Below are 12380 nucleotides of genomic sequence, written 5' to 3' on the forward strand. Positions count from 1 at the left end.
TTTCTATCTTCTACTCACTCTGTCACACTCACTTCGTCTCTCTACCTATCTCTTACTCGCTCTCTCTATCATTCACTCACTCTTTCTATAATTTACTCACTCTTTCTATCGTTTACTCACTCTGTCACACTCACTCACTCTTTCTACCTATCTTTTACTCCCTTTCTCTATCTCTTACTCTTTCTATCTATCTTTTACCCAGTTTTTCTCACTCTCGCTCTCTCTGTCTATCTCTTACTCGCTCTATCTCTTACTCACTCTATCATTCACACTTTTTCTCTCCACTTATCTCTTACTCGCTCTCTCTAACTCTTACTCACTCTTTCTATCTTCTACTCGGTCCCTGTCACTCTCACTTTCTCTACCTATCTCTTATTCGCTTTCTCTATCTCTTACTCGCTCTCTCTAACTCTTACTCACTCTTTCTATCTTCTACTCGGTCTCTGTCACTCTCACTTTCTCTACCTATCTCTTACTCGCTCTCTCTAACTCTTACTCACTCTTTCTATCTTCTACTCGGTCCCTGTCACTCTCACTTTCTCTACCTATCTCTTATTCGCTTTCTCTATCTCTTACTCGCTCTCTCTAACTCTTACTCACTCTTTCTATCTTCTACTCGGTCTCTGTCACTCTCACTTTCTCTACCTATCTCTTACTCGCTCTCTCTAACTCTTACTCACTCTTTCTATCTTCTACTCCGTCTCTGTCACTCTCACTTTCTCTCTCTATCCCTCACTCGCTCTCACTTACTCCAACTCGCTCTCTAGCTGTCCCTTACTCACTTCCTCCCTCCCTCTCTCTCGTTTCATTCTGCCAGCAAAATCGTCGCCGACCCTCTTCCCCGGGGCCGTTCAACGTCGTCGTTGGTCCTTCTTCCGGCATTGTCGGCTTCCTCGTAACAAGGCGCGCAACAATGTCTCCGCTTCTCCACCCACAATGAGCGCGTTTTTCGGAATTCGTTTCGGCGGGCCGCAACAACGTTCCACGGTACAATGGCCGCTCAATGCCCGGCCCGAGAGAAACACCTTTTTGTCACGCGTGCACCTAGTTATCGGGCGGACCGTTTTGGCCCCCGAGTCCTTCCCGTGATCCGGCCGAACGAACAATGGCCGACGCTACGGCGTGTCGCGTCGCAAGGACACCAATGTCCCGTGAGATTTCGAAAGTCACCGACCAAGTCAAGTGGTGGGCGGTTTCCTACAACGGAGAACGGGAAACCGTGGATTCTCGGAATCTCGAGAGGAAGGTCACCGGATGATATTAAGCGGTGGGAAATTAGGTGGGGAGGTCGACACGGGTCATTCGGGGAAAATTATGGTCGAAGCTTAAGATGAAGCGTTTGCGTGCACGAATGAGAAACAGTTGTCCGTTATCGTGTTACATAGGGATAATATAAGAGATAATGGATCTCTTGGGTCTTTTCCGACCCGGTTCGTTCTTGCAGTGTATCATTTGTTTACGGTTAGAAATATTACAATAGCTACGAATGGGTGTTTGTACAGTGGTGTCAAAAACACAGTTCTATACGTTTGGAATGTTTTTTATTTAGAGACTTCGAATGCCTTGAGGTTGAATAATTTCATCGATCGTGAATCTGTACGCGATATCTCAGTTAGGGTTGATTTTACGGTAAGGATACAAGTAATAGAAAGTATTGCGAATTAAATTTGGAAACTTTTTTCGTGTAAACAAACTTTCGATAGAATCGATATTTTCTGGCTCTAATACCTTGTAAGGATGAGTGTAACTACTTGTAGTGTGGATCAGAGCTGCGTTTATTTGTTCCCCTTTAAAATTTTAAAATAATTTTCGCATTCAAACTGTGGATATTTTCTATCGAAGACAACGTCGGATAATTCGGCTAGTTCGCAAATATTTTTGATGTTCGTGAACAAACCACACCTTGCACTGACCACTTTCTTTAAATATACAACGATTCGCTCCAACCTTTGTCCCAAATGTATACTCACTTCTTCCGCAAACCGACCTAACACGGTTTCTTAAAGCTATCCAAAGTTATGGTAGAATTGGGCATTATTCGAACAATTTTGAACAAACATTTATTCAAGCTCGAGTTGTCCGCCGATGTACGTCTCTCGCATAAATTACTATCACCGACGAAATGAAAACTTATTCGTCACTCGTTTAAATAACGTCAATCGTTATTCAAACGAAGTAGCTTTTGACAGCGATCTACGGATATTCGAGGTTAGATAAACACAAATCTGAGCTTCTTATTACAGGATCGTACATTCTAAAATCCTTGAACTACTCAGCAATAAATTTCACATTGTTGTATCGTTGAAGTAAAATATCAATTCACAGACGATTGAGATAATAAAATAATAGTATGTTTTAGGAACTTGTTAGTAAACGTAGAACCATCTATTGAAATCGAAGAACAACTCACGAAATTAAAATACATGGATAAATGATTCCCATGTATATTCCTTTATTATTAGTAAAACTACAAAAATTCTATCAGCAGTCGATGCTTCGAAGTAAAATAAATTTAAAATTTCGTTAACTGTACATATTTCCAATATATCTTTCTGATCAATTTCGCTACCTTCCATCAACCCAATTTATGAGCCACCTGTGTCTCGTATTAATCCATCAAACGTGTTTACAAACTTCTGTCCATTGAAATTCAAAGATCGTTCGAAAATTTGACTCGGAGCTCTATTGAGGCGAGGATTTGGGAAAATTGTCAAGTAAAATTTGCATGTCTTCGAGCAGTGTGCGTGTCGCGTTACGAGCCTGCTCGGAACAGTGCTAGGTCATCCCCAAAGGGACGAAAAGCTGGTCTCTCCCAAGGGGACGCGGTCCTTTAATAAGCTGTCCGCCATTCATCCCCGATCTCCCTTTTTCAATTTTCATTGACGCTCGTGTGGAGTGTGTCACGGACCATTAGCACCGTAAATCCATTGATGGATTTTCCTTCTTGAAGAAAGAAAAGACGAAAGGGAGACGAGGCCAGCGACAACGATCTCCTTGCACCTGCACATTTCGCATACTCCCTGTGCACCTGACGTGAAATCGTAATATTCAAACCAGAAGAAGAATTTCCACGGGAACGATTCAATAATGTTATTAATAGGAAGACGGTCAAACGTTTGTTTATATTTTTTATATTGGGTGAAGTCTTTTACCGACACATGGAAAAATTAAAGAAACACAATCTTGGAATCGGGTAAATAAAGAAAGTTTCGAATTTTATTCTTCACGATATAATAATCTCTATCACTGTATTTCCCACGAGAGACTTGTCAAATGGAAAAATTAAGAAAAAGATACAATTGTGGAATTTACTTAGCAGTAAAGTAAGAAGAGATTCTTATCTCATTGTTTGCTAACTTGAAAAAATGAAAGTTTCTCTATTCTCACATTTTGCAATATTTCACGCACAGTATAGTAATCTCTATCGTTACATTTTCCATGAGAGAATCATCGAATGACAAAATTCAAGAATAATGAGACATAATTCCGAAATTATAAAGCAGAAAATTAAGAAAAGTTTCTTGCCTCGATTTTTGCAATATTTCACTTTCATGTAGTAATTTTCATCGCTGTATTTTCCGAAAGAGAGCCGTTATCTTCGATCGAAAACATCGATAAATATTTCCAATTCACTCCGTGTGCCCAAATTTCTTGTTAGATTCGTTGGTTAACTGAATCTTGTAACGTTTCGATTGTTTAAACGAGCGCGATTTGCCTTAACCAGCGAAATCCGCGGCGTTACCGAATTCCAATTCTCAAAATGCAATTGCACATGGACGCAAACGGCATTGTGACGTATCGGTCGGCGATGCGACGGTGTTTTTGTCACTCGCCATTAAATTTCTCCGAAAAGCCTGGCTCGTCAAACGAGGCAAACAAACGTTTCAATTAGCGTACGCGTCGCACACTTTTGCAAACGGATCCACGAGCCGTTTTATGAACTCGAAACACCTGTTCGACCGAGTTTTATGATAAATTTCACGTCCACCTCGTTCGTCATTCTCTTTTCGTGTTTATTATTCGCGTCGTCTATGAATTATAAACCGTTTGTTAAATTTAACACGAAAGGCTCGTCGACGTAGCAATTCCTATTTGAAAAGAGAACGTGAAAGGTACTCGTTTCCACGGTTTTTCGAAATTAAAATCGTGCACGCGCGCGAAGAGCGTACAAAGGAAATTTTCGAAATAATCTCCTCGTGATTGATTTCGTAAAAAAATTAATGAAAATTTTCGATATTTTTGCATCAACGAGATATACATATATAGAATGTTAGAGAACGGTTCTTCGATCGGAAGGGGGTAGATTTTTTTATCATTTTATACGCGTATAATAATTTCGAGACACTTCGGACATTCGACCGCAATACTTTCTTAAAGTCTCTTTCTTAATGACTTTTCGAGTTTCTATTTTCACTCTACGGTGTCTTAAATCATTTCGGAATCTAATTTCTTCCGTTTCTCCAATTTTTCCTTAACGCAATAATTTCTACCACTTTGCTGATATACCATCCGTAAATATACTATAAATAAGAAACAACCCGAAAGTAGAGCTTCAACCGCAACATTTTTGCAAAATTTTCGAGAATTCGAATTTCTCTTCTCGCTTCACGATGCCTCAAAAGATTTGGAAACTCAATTCCTCCAAGTATTCCTTAACGCAATAATTTCCACTACTTCGCTAATACTTCCTCCCGTAAAAATACTATAAATAAGAAACAACCCTAAAATAGAGCTTCAACCGCAAAATTTTCGAAGACTCGAATTTCTTCTCTTGCCTCACGATGACTTAAAAAAATTGGGAACTCAATTCCTCCAAGTATTCCTTAACGCAATAATTTCTACCACTTCGTTAATATCTCCATCCATAAAAAATACTATAAACAAGAAACAACCCTAAAATAGAGCTTCAACCGCAAAATTTTTGAAGACTCGAATTTCTGCTCTCGCCTCACGATGACTTAAAATATTTGGAAACTCAATTCCTCCAAGTATTCCTTAACGCAATAATTTCTACCACTTCGTTAATATACCATCCGTAAAAATACTATAAACAGGAAACAACCCTAAAATAGAGCTTCAACCGCAAAATTTTTGAAGACTCGAATTTCTGCTCTCGCCTCACGATGACTTAAAAAATTTGGAAACTCAATTCCTCCAAGTATTCCTTAACGCAATAATTTCTACCACTTCGTTAATATACCATCCGTAAAAATACTATAAACAAGGAACAACCCTAAAATAGAGCTTCAACCGCAAAATTTTTGAAGACTCGAATTTCTGCTCTCGCCTCACGATGACTTAAAAAATTTGGAAACTCAATTCCTCCAAGTATTCCTTAACGCAATAATTTCTACCACTTCGTTAATATACCATCCGTAAAAATACTATAAACAAGGAACAACCCTAAAATAGAGCTTCAACCGCAAAATTTTTGAAGACTCGAATTTCTGCTCTCGCCTCACGATGACTTAAAAAATTTGGAAACTCAATTCCTCCAAGTATTCCTTAACGCAATAATTTCTACCACTTCGTTAATATACCATCCGTAAAAATACTATAAACAGGAAACAACCCTAAAATAGAGCTTCAACCGCAAAATTTTTGAAGACTCGAATTTCTGCTCTCGCCTCACGATGACTTAAAAAATTTGGAAACTCAATTCCTCCAAGTATTCCTTAACGCAATAATTTCTACCACTTCGTTAATATACCATCCGTAAAAATACTATAAACAGGAAACAACCCTAAAATAGAGCTTCAACCGCAACACTTTTACAAAATTTTCAAAGACTTGAATTTCTCCTCTCGCCTCACGATGCCTCAAAAGACTCCGAAACCAAATTCCACCCCTTTCTCCGACAATTCCTCAACGCAATAATATCCAGAACTTCGCTAAAACCTCCACCGGTAAAACTACTCTAAAGAAGAAACAACCGGAACGAAAACAACCCAATAGCATCGATCATCCCCCTCCGAATCTCCGGCTCACCGAGTACATCTCCCGAATCTTTCTCCGCGAGCATTTCCTTCGAAAATCTCTTTGAATCGGCACAATCATCGCTGGGAAACGGAGAAGGGGCGGGGGAGGGAGTATGGACGGCGTGGAGGAAAGACAAAGTGAGCACGATTTAAGTATCGACGCAAACAACATTTTAATTTAAATCCCCCGACGGTGGCCGCGATCCGGCGTCGCCCGGCGATCCGTCATTGTCGCCAGGTGGATATGTAAATAGACGAGCAAACCAGCCCCCGGCTGGTATAATTATCCGTTTTTCCACTCGCGATTTGTTTGTCGGCCACTTCTGGCCTTCCCGGTAGGTATCAACCCCCTCCTCACCGTACAACTCGGGTGTCGCCGATCACTTTTATCGTTGGATTGGATCGGTCCACCCCGGGGGAAGCTCCGCGTCATTGATTAAGATATTCCCGGCCGACGTCGTCGAAAACCAACCTCTCGACGGTTTATTTCCCCCCCCAGCTGGGCCGCGAGATCTTCGAACGATTGTTCGAGGTCCTCGTGGCCTCGTCGTTACCACCGCGAATTTGCATTCCAGGATTGATCGAACCGTCCAAAGAAGACGAAGAAACTCACCGAGGATGGAGAAGGGATGCTCGAGAGGGGACGGGGAGTCGTCATCTTCTCGGTGGATGCTTCTTCTTCTTCTTCTTCTGCTTCTTCTTCTGCTTCTTCTTCTGCTTCCTCTTCTTCCAAGTCGAGGGTCTACGCGACGTAAATCGCCTAAATTCGACGTTTAATTTACCCTCGACGAGAGTCGTCGGTTATCCTCGAACGCGACACCGATTACCGCTGATAAGAGATCCTCGCTCCTCGAGGGACGAGAGTGATTCGATTCGACGACACCATCCGTTCGTTGAACAATTAAGCCGAATCTCTGGGATTGAGATCTCCGCGATTTCACCTCCGTGATCCGGCTGGAAACAAGAATTTGTTTACGGTGCGTCAGGGGAGAGGATCCGCGGGTTTATTGTCGCGGTTGATCGACGTTTCGAGGAGCGCGAATTATCGTTGGAATCTTGCCGTATCGTCCAATCGCGCGATCTTTTGTATTTTTCAAATCGTCGCTCGGTTCGTCAATGTTCAATCTCCGATACCATCCGAAGATGATACAACGAAAATCATCTCTGGTTGGTAGCTGTACGTACGCGTGTATCCGTAATGCCTTTTTAGAATCTAGAAGATTCTATTCTACGGGTACACGATGCTTATTAAACGAAGTAAGAGTTCGTTTGTTACCGTGACGAACCACGATTCGCTGTTACACCTTCTGGAATTTAACGAAGTTTGATTTGTCGACAAAATAAAAATACCGAGGTATTGTCTAATCGCACTCGTGTCCTAAAATTCCAATAGTGAATGATATGATTGTACAGGAGAAAGCCAACAAACATTCCTTTCTGGGAAAAAATTCAGTATGGTTTTAAGGAAGCTGTACTGCGAATTATTAAATATGAATTGACACTACGAGCATGCACACTACGGACACTACTTGACAAAATTGGACAAAGTGGTCAATTAGTATCTTTTTCTTTCATTTTACTTGCTACGTAGAATTTGCTTCGTACAACCTATCCTGTAATTTAAAGTGATTGAATCGTAGTATAGTTTAATTCAATAAAATTTGTGTCCAATACAATCTATCTACATCCTGACTACAGACTATTTCTTCTTTGTGAGCTTTGTATTATGCTATACGGAATAATTGTTGAATAACTCTAACAATCTCTGCTTCTTCGATAGAAAAATCAAACATCGTTTTGCAGAAGCTATACTACAAATAATTATATACGAATTGGCACTATGTTACGCCCAAAATTGGACAAAGTGGTCAATTAGTATCTTCATCTCTCATTTCACTTCCTACGTATAATCTACTTCGCATAACCTACCCTGTAACCTAAACTAACATCTCATTCCAAGGAAAACTAGGCTGAAAATTCTTGGAACCAAGATCTGATTCAAATTTGGTACAGACTAGTTCTTCCTCGTGAGCTTTGTATCACGTCATACGGAATAACTGTTAAATAACTCCAACAATTTCTCCTTCTTGGGAAGAAAAATCAAACATCGTTTTGCAGAAGTTACATTAAGAGCACTATGTTACGCCCAAAATCGGACAAAGTGGTAAATCAGTATCTTCATCTCTCATTTCACTTCCTACGTATAATCTACTTCGAATAACCTACCCTGTAACCTAATTGAACATCTCATTCCAAGGAAAACTGGACTGAAAATCCTTGGAACGACCAAGATCTGATTCAAATTCGGTACAATCTATCCACACTCTGACAACAGACTATGTCTTCCTCGCGACCTTTGTGTCACACAATACGGAATAACTGTTGAATAACTCCAACAATTTCTCGTTCCTTAGAATTGTATACTACAAGCACTATGTTACGCCCAAAATCGAACAAAGTAGTCAATTAGTATCTTCGTCTCTCATTTCACTTCCTACGTATAATCTACTTCGCATAACCTACCTTGTAACCTAATTAAACATCTCATTGCAATTAAAACTAGGCTGAAAATCCTTGGAACCAAGATCTGATTCAAATTCGGCACAGACCAGTTCTCCCTCGTGACCTATGTATCGCACCATATAGAACAACTGTTGAATAACCTCCAACGATCCTTCTCCTTCGGTAGAAAAATCAAGCACGGTGGTTTACGTGAAAGCGACGATTAGTAAGCAGATATCGCGGCATCCAGCGCGCGGGGATTATAAGGCGTATGTATCCGGACCAATTTCGTCGCGGTGACATCTTTAAAGTAGCGCTCGAGTACGGGAGCACCGCGGTGACACGTGTTCCTGACACTTGTATACCGGCACTCCCTGCACCGCGCACTCATATAGACGCGGAGTCGTGAAGACGAGGGGCGAAGGCGGGCGGGGGAGGGTGGTGGGGGCGGGGTGACGGTCGGTCGGTAGGAGACTTTCGACACCCTTATTTCTCGTCGCTTTTTCCCCCGCTTTCTTCGCGGAATGATGGCCCTGACAGACGTTCCTCTTTCTCTCGTTCTTCGCGCCAGAATCGGCCTCGAATTGTGTACAGTGCTGGAAACGTTAGTAGACGATTGCGACGCTCCTCGACGCTCCTCGACGCTCTTCGACGCCCATTGCCGGAGAGCGGAGACGTTCCACGAAGGTCGTCGGGTGGCGGAGATTCGTTTCATTAGCGATCATCGCTCACCGAAACGATTCCCCGAGCAACTCGTACGCGAAACTTTTTAATAAGAATTCATCGAACTCGGGACAGGGTGGGGCGAACGAGTTGAGGTTAGGTTCGAGAGCGGTTGTATCGCCCGTTCCGAGGATCGTGAGAAATACGTAGAGGATGTAGCGATTTAATTTTCATTCGTATGTTAATGCATGCGTGGAGTAGTGACTTTTCGATATTCGTATCGCGAGGTTAGATTTGAAAGTTGTATCAATGTTGCGACTGGATTGAAGACTGTGTGTCTTTATGGTGGATGCTGATTTGGGAAACGTATGGAAGATATAGTAGGTTTATATTTTTTAGCGATCTTTTACTTTTAGATTGATACATATGTAGAGTATTGATTTTTTTATGTCGATAGAGTGAGGTTAGGTTGAAAAGTATTCAGTTGTATGAATGTTGCGACTGGATTGAAGACTGTGTGTCTTTATGGTGGATGCTGATTTGGGAAACTTATGGAAGATATAGTAGATCTATACTTTTTAGCGATCTTTTACTTTTAGATTGATACATATGTAGAGTATTGATTTTTTTATATTGATGTAGCGAGGTTAGGTTGAAAAGTATTTAATTGTATCAATGTTGCGACTGGATTGAGAACCGTGTCTTTATGGTGGATGCTGATTTGGGAAACGTATGGAAGATATAGTAGATGTATACTTTTTAGCGATCTTTTACTTTTAGATTGATACATATGTAGAGTATTGATTTTTTTATGTCGATGTATTGAGGTTAGGTTGAAAAGTATTTAGTTGTATGAATGTTGCAACTGGATCGAAGACTGTGTGTCTTTATGGAGGATGTAATTTGGAAAATTTAGTAGATCTATATTTTTTAGCGATTTTTTACTTTTAGATTAATATCTGTATAGAGTATTAATTTATAGCGAGGTTAGGTTTGAAAGTAGTTGTATCAATGTTGCGCCTGAACTAATTTGGGAAATATATAGAGAACATAGTGATCTAATATTGATCTGTATACTAATACACATATAAAGTATAGATTTTTCCATATTAATACATAGACTGATATTGATCGTATTAATATTTCGAGATACGTTCTTCTTAATTCGTGGTATGTTCGCACCTGACATTTTTTTTATACAGATCGAAGTTACTAATGCATTTTTTCGTTTCTATAATTATACAAAGAAGGTAATCAATTTTATTGGATAGTAGATCTCTAGATCGAACGCGTTACTTAAGTATTCCGAGTGAAGAACGAAGACGAACGAAAAATAAAGTTTCGATCAACGATGAAATATTATTGGACGATCGATAATAATTCCACGGAAATCTTGATCTTCGTAAATTGGGAGATAAGAGACCAAAAGAAGTGTTCGTAAAGTGTTAATCTTTGATTGCTGCGAGACGTTGCTCTCGAAAGGAGAAATTAGGAGAAACGTAGAAAATTCAAGAGTCAAGATTTGATTCGACAAGATGGATGAAACGAGGTGATTGGATAAAGGGGTGCAATAAAACGATGATTAGTAACGTCGAGAGAATTTCGTATAAATTAATACAAGGTTGTCGCGTTATGCGTGTATAGAGTCTGTATTTTGTCTCGATAAAAGCTGGGATATCTCACGAGAGATAAAAATGTTCTTAGAAATGTGTTTCTATTGTCTTTACCAAGACTTAAAAAATCCTATGTTTCCAATTATTTCTTTGGTATGTTAAAGTTGAGAAAAACACAAAATAACCTAACGATAAATCACTGTCAAAAATTTTTTCTTCAATATTTATTTACACTTTTGTTACCAACGATAGTCACGTCCCAATAAACAAAATGAATGTCTATTTGTTCATTTTAGATAAAAAAAAACGATGAAATCGTAACAACCGTGCAGAAATATTCGATGAAAGCCTAAATCGGTCGCACCTTCGACAATTCTAAATATTTTTTCATGAAAAAAATAGCGTATACTCCTTAAATATAAATCAAAACCGCGCCACAAATTTCGATACAATGTCTTCATGATTTTTCCCAAATCGACCACCTAAAAAATTCACCTCTGGCCCAGAATATCCCCTTCCCTAACGAGATTTGTATTGCTATCTTTCAATGTTCACAGTATTGTAATTACGTTGCAAATTCTCAACGGTTCTGGAAACAAAATACTACAAAATTCACTTCTATACCAAAATATCCCCTTCCCCAACAAAATCGCTATTACCATCTTCCAATGTTCACCTTCCAAATAGTGTATTACAAATACTCTACATTTCTCGACAAAAAAATATCAAAAACAACACCTAAAGAATTCACCTCTGGCCCAGAATATCCCCTTCCCTAACGAGATCTGTATTACTATCTTTCAATTTTCACCGTATCGTAATTACGTTGCAAATTCTCTACAATTTTCGAAACAAAATACTAAAAAATTCACTTCTATACCAAAGTATCCCCTTCCCTAACAAAATCGCTATTTCCATCTTCCAATGTTCACCTACCAAATAGTGTATTACAACTACTCTACATTTCTCTACAAAAAAGTATCAAAAACACCTAAAGAATTCATCTCGGGAGCAGAACACCCACTTACCAAACGAAACCTCTATCCATACCTTCCAAGGTTCACCGTAGTGTAAATATTCCGTGTATATAATCGAAAAAGCAAGAATCGTGAAAATTTCGCTCGATTCCTCCGCGTCTGTTTCGAAAGCAACGATGACGACGCCGCGCAACCGCTATCGAGAGACGATATTCAACGGGCGTTCCGAGTCCCGTCTTTCAGAAATCTTCCGCCCATAAATTGATCGTTAACAGGGTCCACAATTGAGCGCATTCTTAACGCCAATCCCGTGCGACGTCGCGTCGAAACGAGCCAATCGGAAGGTTTCATTAAAATTCACGTTCCCCATTAGGAGGAACGCGAGTACCGCGGCCGATGAATATCAATTAGCGATCGAGCCGTTTGATTCCAGAACCTTCTGTATCGTACAACCGGGTCCCGGCGCGAGCGATTCGCCGGTTTTCAATCAAATTCCACCGTCTCGTTCTCACGCAGCGAGCGAAACCCATTCGTAACTCGACACCGTCGGGCCTCCGTCCAATAACCGATTTCCCTTTTCCTCTTTGTCGCGACAGTTACCACCGGCTCCTGATATCGACATCTGCCGCCGCGACACCGGCGATCGA

The sequence above is a fragment of the Ptiloglossa arizonensis genome, chromosome 5 (genome assembly GCF_051014685.1).
Source record: "Ptiloglossa arizonensis isolate GNS036 chromosome 5, iyPtiAriz1_principal, whole genome shotgun sequence".
Taxonomy (NCBI): Eukaryota; Metazoa; Arthropoda; class Insecta; order Hymenoptera; family Colletidae; genus Ptiloglossa; species Ptiloglossa arizonensis.